A 15473-nucleotide genomic window follows, 5' to 3' on the forward strand; every position below is an offset into this window, starting at 1 on the left:
ATTTATTAAAATTATAAAAATAGTAGATATGAACCCATAACTTTAAAGATATAATTTTTTTAATGCTAAAATTTTAAAAGTTGAACCCATAGAATTTAAATCCTGGATCCGCCTTTGCTTATAGCCATACAAATACATAACCTCGTAAATTTTTTATCCCTTAAACTTTTAGGATCATATATTTTAAAAATCTTCTTTTATTTTTTAAATTTTATATCAAATCAAATTAGAGCATACTCTATTGTTTGGCACTAGCAAGGAGTGGAGAAAGCGATTACGTCTCCCAATTGAAATATTTGATAATTTGATACTCATTGCTCATCTTACACAGTTTCAAATAGAATAAGATTGAATATTACGTTATCCTTTTTGTCTGTTTTGGACGAATTAAATATTAAAGATACGGCCACATCCAACAGGGGACAAAGATATCATAAAGAAAACAAAACCTTTGTTTTTTCTATGGTTAAATTTCGTTTTAGATTTACCAACTCCTTTGTTACATCTATAACAAAAGAATTCTTAGTTTATCTATTTCCATTGTGATATATGAAGCCTTTTTGTTTCTCTTCGAATATATAATTGGTGTGATTGAAAACTCTCTTTTAAAAGGCAGAATTGAAGCTCGTATGGGGCTCGCTTTGAATGGAGCACTCGTAAAATGCTCCTGAACTTATGCATGAGGCTTAGTTCTGTGAGACTTACGCCTCGACCGTCGGGACTTACGCCCAACGCCCAACGTACTGGACTCGCTTAATAAAATTTTATGCGATTGTGCTCCTCAAATTTTCTTAATAAATTATTGACTATTCAAAATTATTTTTTTCTTAATCATAAATCATTAAGTTGAGAGTATTTTATGTCATAATTAAAATAAAAATTATTACATATTACCCACTAAGATTGCTATGATAGTAGATTTTAAACAAAAATCTTTCATTTAAAAGTATTTATTTATTAACTATTATTATGTCTTTATTATATTAGTCCATATTTTTTTAATAATTATTTCTTAAATATTTTTTTTTCATGTTTACGAGATACAATACTTATTAACTTAATAGCTCAGTATTAGCTAGTAACTATTTACAGATAATTAGTTATCATGATATAGTATGGTGAATTATGTGTCACTTTATTAACTTGTTGAAACTTAAAAATAAATGATGCTAGAAAATCATATTTAAATTGTGAATTATATTTTTATATAAATTCTCTTTCAAATAGAAAACATATTAAATAAAAGAAGTATTTTAAAAAAAATCAAATTATAATATCGAAATTCTTTCAAGATTCATTATACCTTAAGAGATACATATAAGATTTCACATCGAATACATTACTTTTGATGTTTGAGTTGTAACGACGTTGCAGCTAATTTGCATATTATGATATATGTCATACCTTTTGTATTATTCATAGTTGGATTATAATTTATAAATACTTTAAATAGATTATTTGGTATAATTTAGTAATTTTAATATAATTTTTATAATTATTTTTTATTTTATACTATCTTAAAATTCTTAAAATTAGTAAAATTTAAAGATTTGTGGGACTTACGCCCCATGTCTCAGGGCTTACACCTCGCCTCGTCAGAGGTAAAACGCGTCACTTCACGCCCCCGCCTTTTAAAACATTGTTTGAAAATGTTTTTTTTCCAAAAAGAACCTTTTTGAAATTAGTTTCTAATGTTTGCTAACTTGAATTGAGGAAAGAAAATTTACTCAAAACAATTTCACCAATGAAGAAAAATGACTTATCACACTTACGAGTATATATCATTTTCCTTTTTACTAATATTCCAGCTTTCAGATATTGTTAACAACTCTAATAGTTAAAAATAGAAAGAATTACAAGATAATATACATGAATTCACACCGTAACAAAAATGGGTCATGTTTTTAAGTTTTACCTGGTCTAGCCCATATTACACATATTTTGAAAAGAGTAGCTCTTGCAAATTAAAAATCCGTGTTCTACAATCATTGCTTCTAAAAGCTATGGAGTTAAATATGTGTTATCACAACCATTTCTTTCACTCTCTCTTCTTCTCACATCTTTTACATATGCTTTAAGGGGCCGTCCGCCATTACTGTTTTCCTCCTATGTCATCTGGTTGCAATGTAAAAAATTGAAGAGTAGAAGTCCACCATTGAAGGCCATCAAAGCTTTTGCTTTGAAAATAGGACTTTTTCACTTTGTTAGTTGTTTGGATTGAGTGTTGTTCCAATTGATTGAAAATATTAAAAGGAGTTCAAAATTTAAATTTGAAGTGATTTGGAGTAGATTTGAACAGATTTGAGTTAAATTTCAGAAAAGACGCAAGGAAGAAGACTAAGTTAGTTTTTTGTATAATTTTGTATAATAGTGTATATGAGTGTATAAACACATTTTATACACTATTATACGCTTTTATACACCTTTATACAAGCGTCTGTAAACGAACTTCTTCCACGATTTTCAGTTGCAATTCTTGTCAAAACTAGTCTAAATCTTCATTAAATGACTTCAAATTTTATATACAACCTCCCGGGAGCTCTCAACCCTCACGAGCAGGATCAGCAATGCCTGAATTTGCACACGGAGTGCAGGGAGTAAAGTGAATACTACAACGCAGTAAGTAATAATCATAAATAAAGACTGAGAAATATGAAATCGCGTAAGGCACATATCAGGCTATAAGGAAGCAGTAAAAGCCAGTAGAAACAGTGAAGCAGTAAATAGGTGTAAAGTATTGAGTTCAGTTTAAACTTCATAAAAATGCCTTTTAACAATTTAAGCAAGTAAATGACATGCAAATAAGAAATATAAACACATAAAGGATTGCCCCTCGGGCACAATGTCAACAAATCTACCCCTCGAGCAAAATCTCAGAACAATACCAGCCCCTCGGGCTATATCTCACATCACAGTGGGTACTCGCGCTTACTGGGGGTGTGCAGACTTCTGGAGGGGCACCTTACGGCCTGAGCACAATATCGAGCCATCTCATGGCATCATCACTAGACTCTCGACCTCATATCAACAAGCCACCATGTGGCGTACCAATCTCAAGCCCTCGGCCTCATAATCATAATCAGTGTTTCCTCACAACATAGGCCATCAACCTTACTAAGTCAGAATCTCATAGCCACTCGGGCAACAGTAAGACATAGTGCTCAGCTTAAAATATCATTTAAGTGTTAAAGCGAAGTAAACATGGTCGAGTTATGAAAATAGTAGAATGTAGCATGACTAAGTTCAAGTATAAAGTCAAAATATTGAGGAAATATCAATAAAAAGCCCCTAAGAGTTCAAATAGTTGGCACGAGGCCCAAATATGGCATTCAGCCCAAAATATGATGATAACAAATAATTTTCAGTCAAATACACGGTAAAATAATCATTCGGGACGGACTAAGTCACAATCCCCAACAATGTACGACCCCACGCTCATCATCTAGCGTGTGCGTCACCTCAATATAGCACAACGATGTGCAAATCCGAGGTTTCATACCCTCAGGACATCATTTACAATCATAATTCACCTCTACCTGGTCCAAATCTCTAGCTCGCGATGCCTTTGCTTCTCGAATCGGCCTCCGGATGCTCCAAATCTAACCAAAATCAGTGCAAAACCATCAAAATATGCTAAGGGAATAAAGCCCACTCAAAAGAAATTAATTTACAACACAAATCCCGAAATTGACCAAACCCAACCCCCGGGCCCACATCTCGGATTTCGATAAAATTTACATCAATGGACTCCTTATCACTCCCCGAGTTCATTCATACCAAAAGCATCAAAATCCAACCACAAGCGACCCCTTAAATCCCAAATTTTAGGTCTCCAATTTCAAGCCCTAGTTCTTCAATTTTAGGCTTAATTTCCATGATTAATTAGGTAGATTTCATATTAGAATTAAGTATTACGTCCATGAATCTTACCTCCAAGTGTTCCCATTGAATCCCTCTTCAAAAAGCTCCAAAATCGCTCAAAAATGGTGGAAATAAACCTCAAAATCGCGGACAAGACGACTATTTAAACATTCTGCCCAAGCCTCAATTCCTTCTTCGCGAATGCGGTCAACGCCTCACGTTCGCAAAGCACAAAATTACTTTGACCAAAAATCCTATTATGCGAACGCGACATGCCCATCGCGAATGCGATGGTTTCTCAGACTAACTCTTCGCAAACGCACTCCCTCTCTCTCTCATGAACGCGATGAACAACTCAACCTCAAACCCAACTGACCAATTTCCTCTAAGTGAACGCAACTCCACCTCGCGAATGCGATGAATCACCTCCCAGCCCCTTCGCGAATGCAGATCTTTCCTTGCGAACGCGAAGGCAAATCTTAGCCTCCTCAACTAACCTTTCGCGAGCGCGAAGGTCAAATTCTGTGCAACACTTCAGTAATTTTTCTGCAATTCCCAATAACATGAAATGGTCCGATTGACCACCCGAAACTCACCCGAGGGCCCCAGGACCTCAACCAAACATGCCAACATATCCTATAACCTCATTCAAACTTGTTCCAACCTTCGAAACGCTCAAAATAACATCAAAATACCCAATTCGCATCGGATTCAAGCCTAAGAATTCCAAAATCTTCTACATTACGCTTTTGATAAAAAACCCAAACAAATCACGTCGGAATGACCTAAAATTTTGTGTACACATCCCAAATAATACAACAGAACTACTGCAACTCCCGGAATTCCATTCCAACCCTTATATCAAAATCTCACCTATCAACAGGAAATAGCCAAAATACCAACTTCGCCAATTCAAGCCTAAATCCACTCCGGACCTCCAAAACACATTCCGATCACGCTCCTAAGTCCCAAATCACCTCCCAAAGCTTCTGAACCATCATAATTCACATCTGAGCCCTCTAACACATAAGTCAATATCCGGTTTACTTTTCCAACTTAAGCTCCCTCAAAAGAGACTAAGTGTCTCAAGCCTTACCAAATCCTTTCCGAACCCGAGCCAACCAACCCGGTCACATATAGAATCGATAGACAAAGCAATAAGAAGTAAAAATGGGGGAAATGGAGCTGTAACTCATGAGACAACTGGCCAGATCGTCACATTCTCCTCCTCTTAAACAAACGTTCGTCCTCGAACGAGTCAAGAAACATACTTGAAGCCTCAAACAGGCGAGGATATCTGCTCCGCATCTCCCGCTCGGTCTCCCAGGTAGCCTCCTCTACGGGCCGACCTCTCCACTGCACTTTCATCGAAGCTATATCCTTTGATCTCAACTTTTGAACCTCACGACCCAAAATAGCTATTGGCTCCACATCATAGGTCAAATCATCATCTAACTGATTCGCACTGAAATCCAAAACATGAGATGGATCCCCAATATACTTCCGAAGCATAGAAACATGAAATACCGGATGCACACTCGACAAGCTGGGTGGAAACTCAAGCTCATAAGCCACCTCCCCAATCCTCCGGAGCACCTCAAAAAGCCTAATGAACTGAGGACTTAACTTACCTTTCTTCCCAAATCTCATAACACCCTTCATGGGTGAAACCTTCAACAGAACCTTCTCGCCAACCATGTAGGACACATCTTGAACCTTTCTGTCAGCATAACTCTTTTGCCTCGACTACGCTATACGAAGCCTCTCCTGAATTACCTTCACCTTTTCTAAAGCATCCTACACCAAGTCTATCCCCAATAGTCTAGCCTCACCCGGCTCAAACCAACCAACTGGAGATCTACACCGCCTCCCATACAATGCCTCATATGGAGCCATCTGAATACTTGACTGGTAGTTGTTGTTGTAAGCAAACTCTGCAAGCGATAAAAACTGATCCCATGATCCTCCAAAATCAATGACACAAGCACGTAACATGTCCTCCAATATCTGAATAGTGCGCTCGGATTGTCCGTCCATCTGAGGGTGAAAAGCTATGCTCAACTCAACCTGAGTACCCAACTCTCGCTGCACCAACCTCCAAAACTGTGAAGTAAACTTAGTGCCCCTATCTGAAATGATGGAAACTAGGACACCATGCAAATGAACAATCTCTCGGATATAGAACTCTGCCAACCGCTCAGAAGAATAGGTAGTACACACAGGAATGAAGTGCGAGGACTTGGTCAGCCGATCCACAATCACCTAAATAGCATCGAACTTCTTCAAAGTCCGTGGAAGCCCAACTATAAAGTCCATGGTGATTCGTTCCCACTTCCACTCTATAATGTACATCCGTTGAAGCAAACCACCCGGTCTCTGATGCTCATATTTCACCTGCTGACAATTTAGACACTGAGCCACAAATCCCACAATGTCTTTCTTCCTTCTCCTCCATCAGTAATGCTGCCTCAAATCCTGATATATCTTCGCGGCACCCGGATGAATGGAATACCGTGAGATATGGGCCTCATCCAGAATCAACTCCCGAAGCCCATCTACATTGGGCACACATATTCGGCCTTGCATCCTCAACACCCCATCCTTACAATGGTCACATCTCTGGCATCATCGTATTGAACTCTATCCTTAAGGACAAGCAAATGCAGATCATCATATTGGCGCTCTCTAATGCGATCATATAAGGACGACCAAGAAACCACACAAGCCAATACCCGACTGGGCTCCGAAATATCTAACCTCATAAACCAATTGGCCAAGTCCTGAACATCAACTACAAGAAGTCTCTCCCCAACTAGAATATATGCCAAACTCCCACACTCACCGTCTTTCGGTTCAAAGCATCGGCCACCACATTGGCCTTTCCCAGATGGTACAATATAGTGATATCATAATCCTTTAGCAACTCCAACCACCTCTGCTATCTCAAATTAAGATCCTTCTACTTGAACAAGTGCTGGAGACTATGATGATCAGTAAACACCTCACATGACACACCATATAAGTAATGCCTCCAAATTTTCAACGCATGAACTATGGCAACCAACTCTAAATCATGAACGAGGTAGTTCTTCTTATGGGGATTCATTTGGTGAGAAGCATAAGCAATAACTCTACCCTTATGAATCAATACACAACCAATACCAACTCTCGAAGCATCACAATACACGGTATATGAACCTGAAGCTGATGGAAAAAATAACACTGGAGCTGTGGTCAAGGCTATCTTGAGCTTCTGATAGCTCTCCTTACACTCATCCGACCATACAAATGAAGCAATCTTTTGAGTCAACTTGGTCAAGGGAGACGCGATAGATGAGAATCCCTGAACAAATCGGCGATAATAGCCTGCCAACCCAAGAACGTTGCGAATCTATATGGCTGAAGACGGTCTGGGCCAACTCTGAACTGTCTCTATCCTCTTCGGATCAACCTGAATACCCTCGCTAGACACTACGTGCCTCAAGAAAGCCACTGAACTGACCCAAAACTCACACTTGGAGAATTTTTCATAAAGATTATCCTCCCTCAATCTCTGCAACACAACTCTTAAATGCTCTATGTGCTCCTCCTGATTGCGTGAATATACCAGAATATCATCAATGAAGACTATGACAAACGAGTCGAGATAAGGCCGGAACACGCTGTTCATCAAATGCATGAACGCTAATAGGGCATTGGTCAGCCCAAAAGACATCACTAAGAACTCATAATGACCATATCGGGTCCTGAAAGCCATCTTAAGAATATCCGAGTCCCTGATCTTTAGCTGGTGATAACGCAAATGGAGATCAATTGCCTATAATCAATGCACATCTCATAGTGCCATCCTTCTTCTTCATAAATAAAATCGGCGCACCCAAGTGATACACTAGTCCGAATGAAACCCTTATCAAGGAGTTCCCGAAGCTTCTCCTTTAACTCCTTCAACTCCGCTGGTCCCATACGATACAGCAGAATGGAAATGGGCTGTGTGCCTAGCACCAGGTTAATACCAAAATCAATATCCCTGTCCGGTGGCATGCCCGACAGGTCTGCAGGAAACACATTGGGAAAATCCCTCACAACTGGAACATAATCAATTATAGGAGTCTCCGCACTGATATCCCTCACAAAGGCTAGATATGAAAGACAACCCTTCCCAACCATACGTTGGGCCTTCAAGAATGAGATTACCCTACTAGGAACATAGTCAGTCACACCTCGCCACTCAATACGTGGCACACTCAGTATAGCTAATGTGACTGTCTTGGCATGACAGTCCAAAACAGCACGATATGGAGATAGCCAATCCATGCCCAAAATGACACCGAAATCCACCATACACAATAATAAAAGGTCCACTCGGGTCTTCAGACCCCCAATAGTCATCACACACGATCGGTAGACACAGTCTACAATAACAGTATTGCCCACCGGGGTAAATACATGAACAGGTAAAGCAAGAGACTCACGGGGCGTGCCTAAATAACGAGCAAAGTATGATGACACATAAGAAAGGTGGAACCAGGATCAAATAATACAGAGGCATCTCTGTGGCAGACCGAAACAATACCTGTAATGACAACATCTGAAGCAATAGCATCGGGTCTTCCTGGAAGTGCATTGAAACAGGCCTGACCGCCATATGATCGACCTCCCCTCTAGGGCGACCCCTAGCTAACTGACTTCCATCCCTAGCTGATTGAGCGGGTGGTGGTGAAGTGACTGGCGCTGAAGCCGATGACTGATCCCTCTACTGAGATAAACCCGCAAGACGACGAGGACACTACCTCCACATATGGCCCACCTCTCCATACTCATAACAACTCCTAGGTACTAAAGAATGGGACTGAAGGGACCCTTTGCATCGGAGTGACTAGAAGATGCACCTCGCATAGAAGAGCCCTAAACTGATGGAGCACGGGACGAACTCTGAGCTAGAAATGCACTAAGTGATGATTGGCCCTGATGAGAACTGTGAGAACCATGACCCGATGACGCCCCACGATAACCTAGACGAGCTGGCTGAGCATGCCTGAATGGACGGCCTCTACCGTGCTAAAATTAACCTCTCGAAGGAGCACCACTATAACTACCAGATCCTCGAGGCCTCTGGCCCTCCCTCTCCTCTCGCTCCGAGCGATGAACAAACTCAATCTCACGAGAAATGTCCACAACCTTCTTGAAAGTAGCACCTGTGACGACCCGACCAGTCGTCTTATGAGTCACTGCTCCGTTTTCCGCATTTTTACTTTTGTATGCTTTGTTATTCGTGTTTTGTGGTATCGAGTTGGTCGGATCGAGTCCGAAATGATTTTATTATAAGGTTTGAGACACTTAGTCTATTTTAAGAAGGTTTGAGTTGGAAAAGTTAACCGGATATTTACTTATGTGTTAGAGAGCTCGGATGAGAGTTTCGATGGTTTTGTTAGCTTCGAGAGGTTATTTGTGACATAAGAGTGTGATCAGAATGGGTTTTGGAGGCCCGGAGTGGAATTAGGCTTGAATTGGCGAAGTTGATATTTTGGCGATTTTCGGTTGGTAGGTGAGATTTTGATCTGAGGGTCGGAATAGAATTCCGAGAGTTGCAGTAGCTTCATTGTATCATTTAAGATGTGTGTGTAAAATTTCAGGTCATTCGGACGTGGTTTGGTTGGGTTTTTGATCAAAAGCATATTTTAGGAGATTTTGGGATTTTTAGGCTTGAATCCGATGCAAATTGGATGTTTTGATGTTGTTTTGAATGTTCCGAAGATTGGAACAAGTTTGAACGATGTTATGGGATATGTTGGCATGTTTTGTTGAGGTCCTGAGGGCCTCGGGTGAGTTTTGGATGGTCAATCGAACCATTTCGTGCCTTAAAAGATTGTAGAAAAATCTGATCAGGTGTTGCAGAGATTTATCTCTTCGCATTTGCGAAAGGAGCCTTGCGTTCGCGAAGAAGGAATTGAGGGAGGCCAAGATTTAGCCTTCGCATTTGCGGGATGGGCTATGCGTTCGCGGAAGGCCGGGATTCAGTGAATCGCATTCGCGAGAGGGCTCTCGCGATCGCGTAGAGTAATTTGGGATCGAGGTCTGTTATGCATTGCTTTCGCATTATGGGTGTCGCGTTCGCGAAGAGTAATCAGAGGAAGGTGGAAGTTAGCCTTTGTGTTTGCGAGGCATGGGACGCATTCGCGAAGGGCTGGACTGTTAGGCTTTGCGTTCGCAAGAGCATGGGTCGCGTTCGCATAGGTTGGTGAAGCTAAGGCATCGCGTTCGCGATGGGGGGAGCGCGTTCGCGAAGAAGAATTTCAGGCCTGGACAAAATGTTTTAAAGACATTTTGTTCGCGAAGGTGGGGGTATTTTCCACCATACCTTCTCGTTTTGAAGGGTTTTTAAAGGTGATTGAAGAGGGATTAAAGGGGAAACATTTGGAGGTAAGTTTCATGAGCTTAAAACTCGATTATCATGTGAATTCCACCTACAAATTCATGAAATATAAGCCTAGAAATTAAGAACTAGGGCTTGAATTTTGAAACCAAACAATTGGGATTTGAAGGGCTATTTGTGGATGGATTTTGATGTTCTTAGTATGCATGAACTCGTGGGGAGATAAGAAACCCGTTGATGTAAATAAATTTGAGTTTCGAGAAGCAGGCGCTAATTTCGAGGATTTTGGTACTTTTCGATTATTTTCGCTTGGGCTTTGTTCCCTTAGCATATTGTGACATATTCGTTCTGATTTTGGATAGATTCGATGCGCGTGGAGGCCAATTCGAGGGGCAAAGGCATCGCGAGCTAGAGATTTAGTCAGTTCGAGGTGAGTAATGGTAAATGATGTTCTGAGGGTTTGAAACCCCGGATCGCACATCGTAGTGCTATATTGAGGTGACGCACACGCTAGATGACGAGCGTGAGGTCGTGCACTATTGGGTATTGTGACTTAGTCCATCCCGATTGATGATTTTACCGTGTGTTTGATTGAAAACTATTTGTTATCATCATTGTTTGGGCTGAATGCCATATTTGGGCCGGGTACCAAATATGTGAACCCTTCGGGGCTTGTTATTGATATTTTTACTCATTGTTTTGACTTATTACTTGAACTCAGTCCTGATAATTTTCACTGTTTTACTATTCAGCCATTTTTTCTCAGTTTTTAAGACTTAAATGATATTTTAAAAGATTTTTAGGCTGAGTAACATTGTTTTACTGTTGCCCGAGAGGCTTTTGTGAATTTTGACTAAGTAAGGTCACGGGCCTGTACTGTGAGGATATCTTTTAGGTCGGGCTGCACGCCATAACGATGATACACTGGTACTAGTTATGAGGCTGAGGGCCTGAAACTGTACGCCACAAGGTGGCTTGATATTGATATGAGGTCAAGGACCTGTTATAATGCCACGAGATGGCTTGATATTGCGCTTGGGCCGTAAGGGGCCCCTCCAGGAGTCTGCACACCCCTAGCAAGCGTGGATACCCATTGTGATGTGAGATATAGCCCGAGAGGCTGGTATTGTACTGAGATTGTGCCCGAGGGGCGAAACTTCTATGTGTTTTCTTTGTCTTAATTGCCTGTCATTACTTGTTGATTGTGTATTTGTGCCCGAGGGGCAAAACTTTATGTGTTTATCTTCTTTATTGCCTGGCATTACTTGTTGATTGAGTGTTTGTGCCCGAGGGGCTGAGTTCTGTGCTTATCTACGCTAATTGTTTTGCATTCATTTGTATAATTGTTGAAAAATCATTTTCAAAGGAAGTTTGAACTGAGCTAAGATGTTTTTAAGAGATTTCACAGTTTCATTGCTTTTCTTAAATGGTTTTATACTGCCTCCATACAGCATGTTGATATGATTTACGTGATTTCTTATTGCTCAGTTGTTATTTACCTTTATTACTCACTGAGTTGGCAATACTCATTTTACTCACCGCACCTTATGTGCAGATTTAGGTATTTTCAGAGTTTGGTGGTAGTTTCATTGGAGTTAGCAAGGTAGTCGCCTGGCGATCACGACTCTGTTTTCTTCCTCTGTATTCCTCCTGATGTATTCTTGTGATTTTTCTGACCATTTCGGTCTTGTTGTGACTAGACAGTTGTATTAGATGCTCATGACTAGTGACACCTCGATGTCGGGCTGTGTTTGGTTTGTACTTCCGTATTGTTATGATATTATCCGCTATTTAAAATTATTAAATCATGTTTTAGCCTGTTTTATTGTTGTTTAGATGTTTAACTTTGAATTGAAGATGTGTCGGCTGGCCTTGTCTTCACGAGAGGCGCTATCACGATTGTGTATGGGAATTAGGTCGTGACAAGTTGGTATCAGAGCCTAGGTTACATAGGTCTCACGAGTCATGATCAGGTTTGGTAGAGTCTCACGGATCGGTACGGAGACATCTGTATTTATCCACGAGAGGCTGCAGATCCTTTAGGAAAACTTCACATTCTTGAAATCCTTATCGTGCATCCTTGGTTCAGCTTGAAATATAACTCTTTGAATTCCTTCCACATATTCGTATGCGCGAACGAGCGCCCAATATCAGATGTGCATCGATGGCTTGTGATTCCCCGATCAAGGGGCGAGATATGATCTTTGTGTGTTGATGCTGGGCCAGTCTGGAGGACTTGAGGCTGGATTTTTGCCTATAGCTTGAGCACCCAGGTACTAATTGTGTGATCAAGTGCTTTTGAACTTATATGTTCGGTATTTTCCCTATTAGTGGAAGTGACGACTGGATGTCCATGTAATGAGAATGTTAGTGCTGCGAGATGTATTCGAATGATTTGGAAATGATGAGAAAGGTCTGGTGGAGGATAGAAGGACTATTAGGTGCTTGATTTCCGTCTTGATTCGAGTTATAGCCCCGAGTCATGGGCATGTGAAGAATCTTTTCATGTCCCCTAGTTGGGAGTGGAGTAAATTTCATGTTGTGGTATGAGTTTAGACTCAAGAAGACTACGTGACTGTGTAATATGTATGATGGTGGAAGGTATATAGAAATGTTAGTTTAAGGCGAAACAGGTGGGTTTTCTCCTGCGGAGTGTTCTGAGGTTATGCGATCCTTATATGTCTGTTAGAAGATCTCATTTGCAAGTGAAAGATATATGTTGTGACTTAAATTTTGGGTCGCTCAAGAGAGTGGATTTAGCTGCTACGAGGGTGAATGCGAGCATTGCAGAAGATATGAAGTACCAGATGGTCTGTGTTCCACGAGCTTATGAAGGATTGAGTTAATCTCACTATGGTATTGTGGCAACAATAAAGTATAAGTGTTATGAGTTATTGAGTGTATTCTTATCTATGGCTCCGAGCCAAGTGGGGGAGTCTGCTATTGATTAGTTGATTGCACGGTTATGTGCTATGACGTTTCCAATTTGAGACGCTCGAGTAAATCAGTTATGGCCTATGGAGATTGAGACCGAGGATGGCTCGAGTAAAGGAAAATTTTGACAAGGTTATATTATGCTTCATAGTGTGAGAGAATCACAGGATGTCTTGAGTTTTTGTGGGTAAGAATGCTCAGTGCATAGAGTAGGAAGGTGCTGGGGTGTAATGGAATGATGTCACATTCTACGGTGTCAGAGTGATAATGAGGCATGGGTGGTTCTGTTCATTTGATCAGGCTAATTGCAGTTTGAATAGAGTGAATGACTCTCGAGAATAGTTCTAATGTGTTCAAGATTCTACATGCAACAATTGGGCATTTTAAAGTTGTATATATGGTTAGAATCGGAGTTTTCATTGGAAGTTATCAAGACTTATGGTATTTTTTATATTAATTATGGGATTCCATGTATCAGTATTAGGAAAGTAAAGGTAACAGATTTAGATTCGCAGGAAATATCTTTAGAGTAAAACATTTTTGAGCGTGGTGATCGTGGGGAATATCTGTGAAAGTATTCAGCGACTTATGAGCCTTAGACGGTGTGGCTTTATGCTTGGTTTCGTGTGGTAAGTCTGAGTTGAGGAAATTGTGGTGCTACAGCAAGAGGGAATATCAAGTTGAAGATGAATCAGAAGGAAATCTAGATAGATGGGGTAGCTTGGTAGTAGACCGGACCAGTATGGTTAGGATATGATTTGTTCCTTGTGTGTGTTCGAGGTAATGAGTTCTTACAGGTATTTTGCAGCAATGCTCTTAGGTTTTTGATGGCTTGCATAGCCTGGTTGAGCCAGAAGGATTCAGTCCTGACGGTTTAAATTTTGTAAGTGGAATACGAAGAGTTCTTGATGGTATGATATATGCGATACATTGTGGAGGATTGAGATTTGCGTGTGTAAGGTTTTGGTTCAGTTCTGAATGGAAGGTCATAAAAAAAAAATTCTTAGGCAGCACGAGCAGTTCTAGATAAATTAGAGAAATGAGCTTTAGATGATTAGGGGAATGACCTTCAGATGATTAAGGAAATGGTATTGCTAATTGAGGTGATTTGACAAGGGTATATGTTGCAGAAAAGGCAATGGGATTAAGTTAATGGTACACCGGTAGTATTGCGGAACTTTCTTGTTAGATTGACTACTGATATTCGAGGTTGCCTGGTGGTACAGAAGAATTTTAGAGTATCTCTCAGGGAATGACTGGGATCAGGTATGATGATTCGTGTGCTATATGGAATTGGAGACTGGAAGCCCTCATATTCAGGTTATGTTGTGATTGCGGGTCACGTGTATCGACACTATTTAGTGACTATCGAGGTTGAAGACCCGAGCGGATCTTTTGTGCTTGGTATGTTAGATTTTGGATGTGATATTGGGTTCAGACTGGTTGTCCCCATATGGTGTCATTCTAAACTATTGCGCTAAGGCGGCGTTGTTGGCTATATCGGGAATGCCATGGATGGAGTGGCGTGATTCGACGTATTATGTTCTAGTAGTGTGGTTTTATATTCGAAGACCCAGCGGGCAGCTGGGAAGAATTGTCTTTCTTATTTGGGCCTTCGTGATGAACGTCAATGCAGAGTCTTCTACCATTGATTCAGTTTCGGTGGTGAGGGATTGTTTTCAGATGTGTTTCTTGTGGCCGGGCATGTCGCCAGGCAAGGTTGTTTATTTCAGTATTGATTCGATGCCGGGCATAGTATCATATAGCACCAACGGAGTTATAGGAGTGGAAGGAGCAACTTCAAGTTTCCTTGTTAAGGAGTTTGTTGGCAGGACAATGTGGATGCGTGTTCTAACCTGGGTCGGCTTGGTTGACTCCAAATTGTATTGTTGAGGGATGTGTTGATTCAACTATTATTGAGCTTACTAGTAATCTGGGGAGATCTATGAGTTACCTTTATGTGTTGCGAGGTGTTATGGTTTGTTGGTTATAGGCACATATGGTGCGGTTCTATTGGGGTCTCATAGTGGAAGTCGAGCGGGAAGAGTAATTGGGTGTTGCTAGGTGAATGGCGTATCAGTTATGTCCTTTCGAGTATGCATGGTGTAAGTTATTTGTTTCACCGTGGGTGTGGTGATTTGCTTTGATTCCAGACATCAAATTGTGCGTGGTTGTCGATTTCGAGCATAGTGACTTGAGAGGTTTCATGTGGAGCAGTGTTTGGATAGGATCGCGCATTTGCAGCAAAGCTATATGGAGATATGACCTTGCGGGTCAGATTCGTGTGTTCTATTTCTATAATGTG

The sequence above is a fragment of the Nicotiana tabacum genome, chromosome 3 (genome assembly GCF_000715075.1).
Source record: "Nicotiana tabacum cultivar K326 chromosome 3, ASM71507v2, whole genome shotgun sequence".
Taxonomy (NCBI): domain Eukaryota; kingdom Viridiplantae; phylum Streptophyta; class Magnoliopsida; order Solanales; family Solanaceae; genus Nicotiana; species Nicotiana tabacum.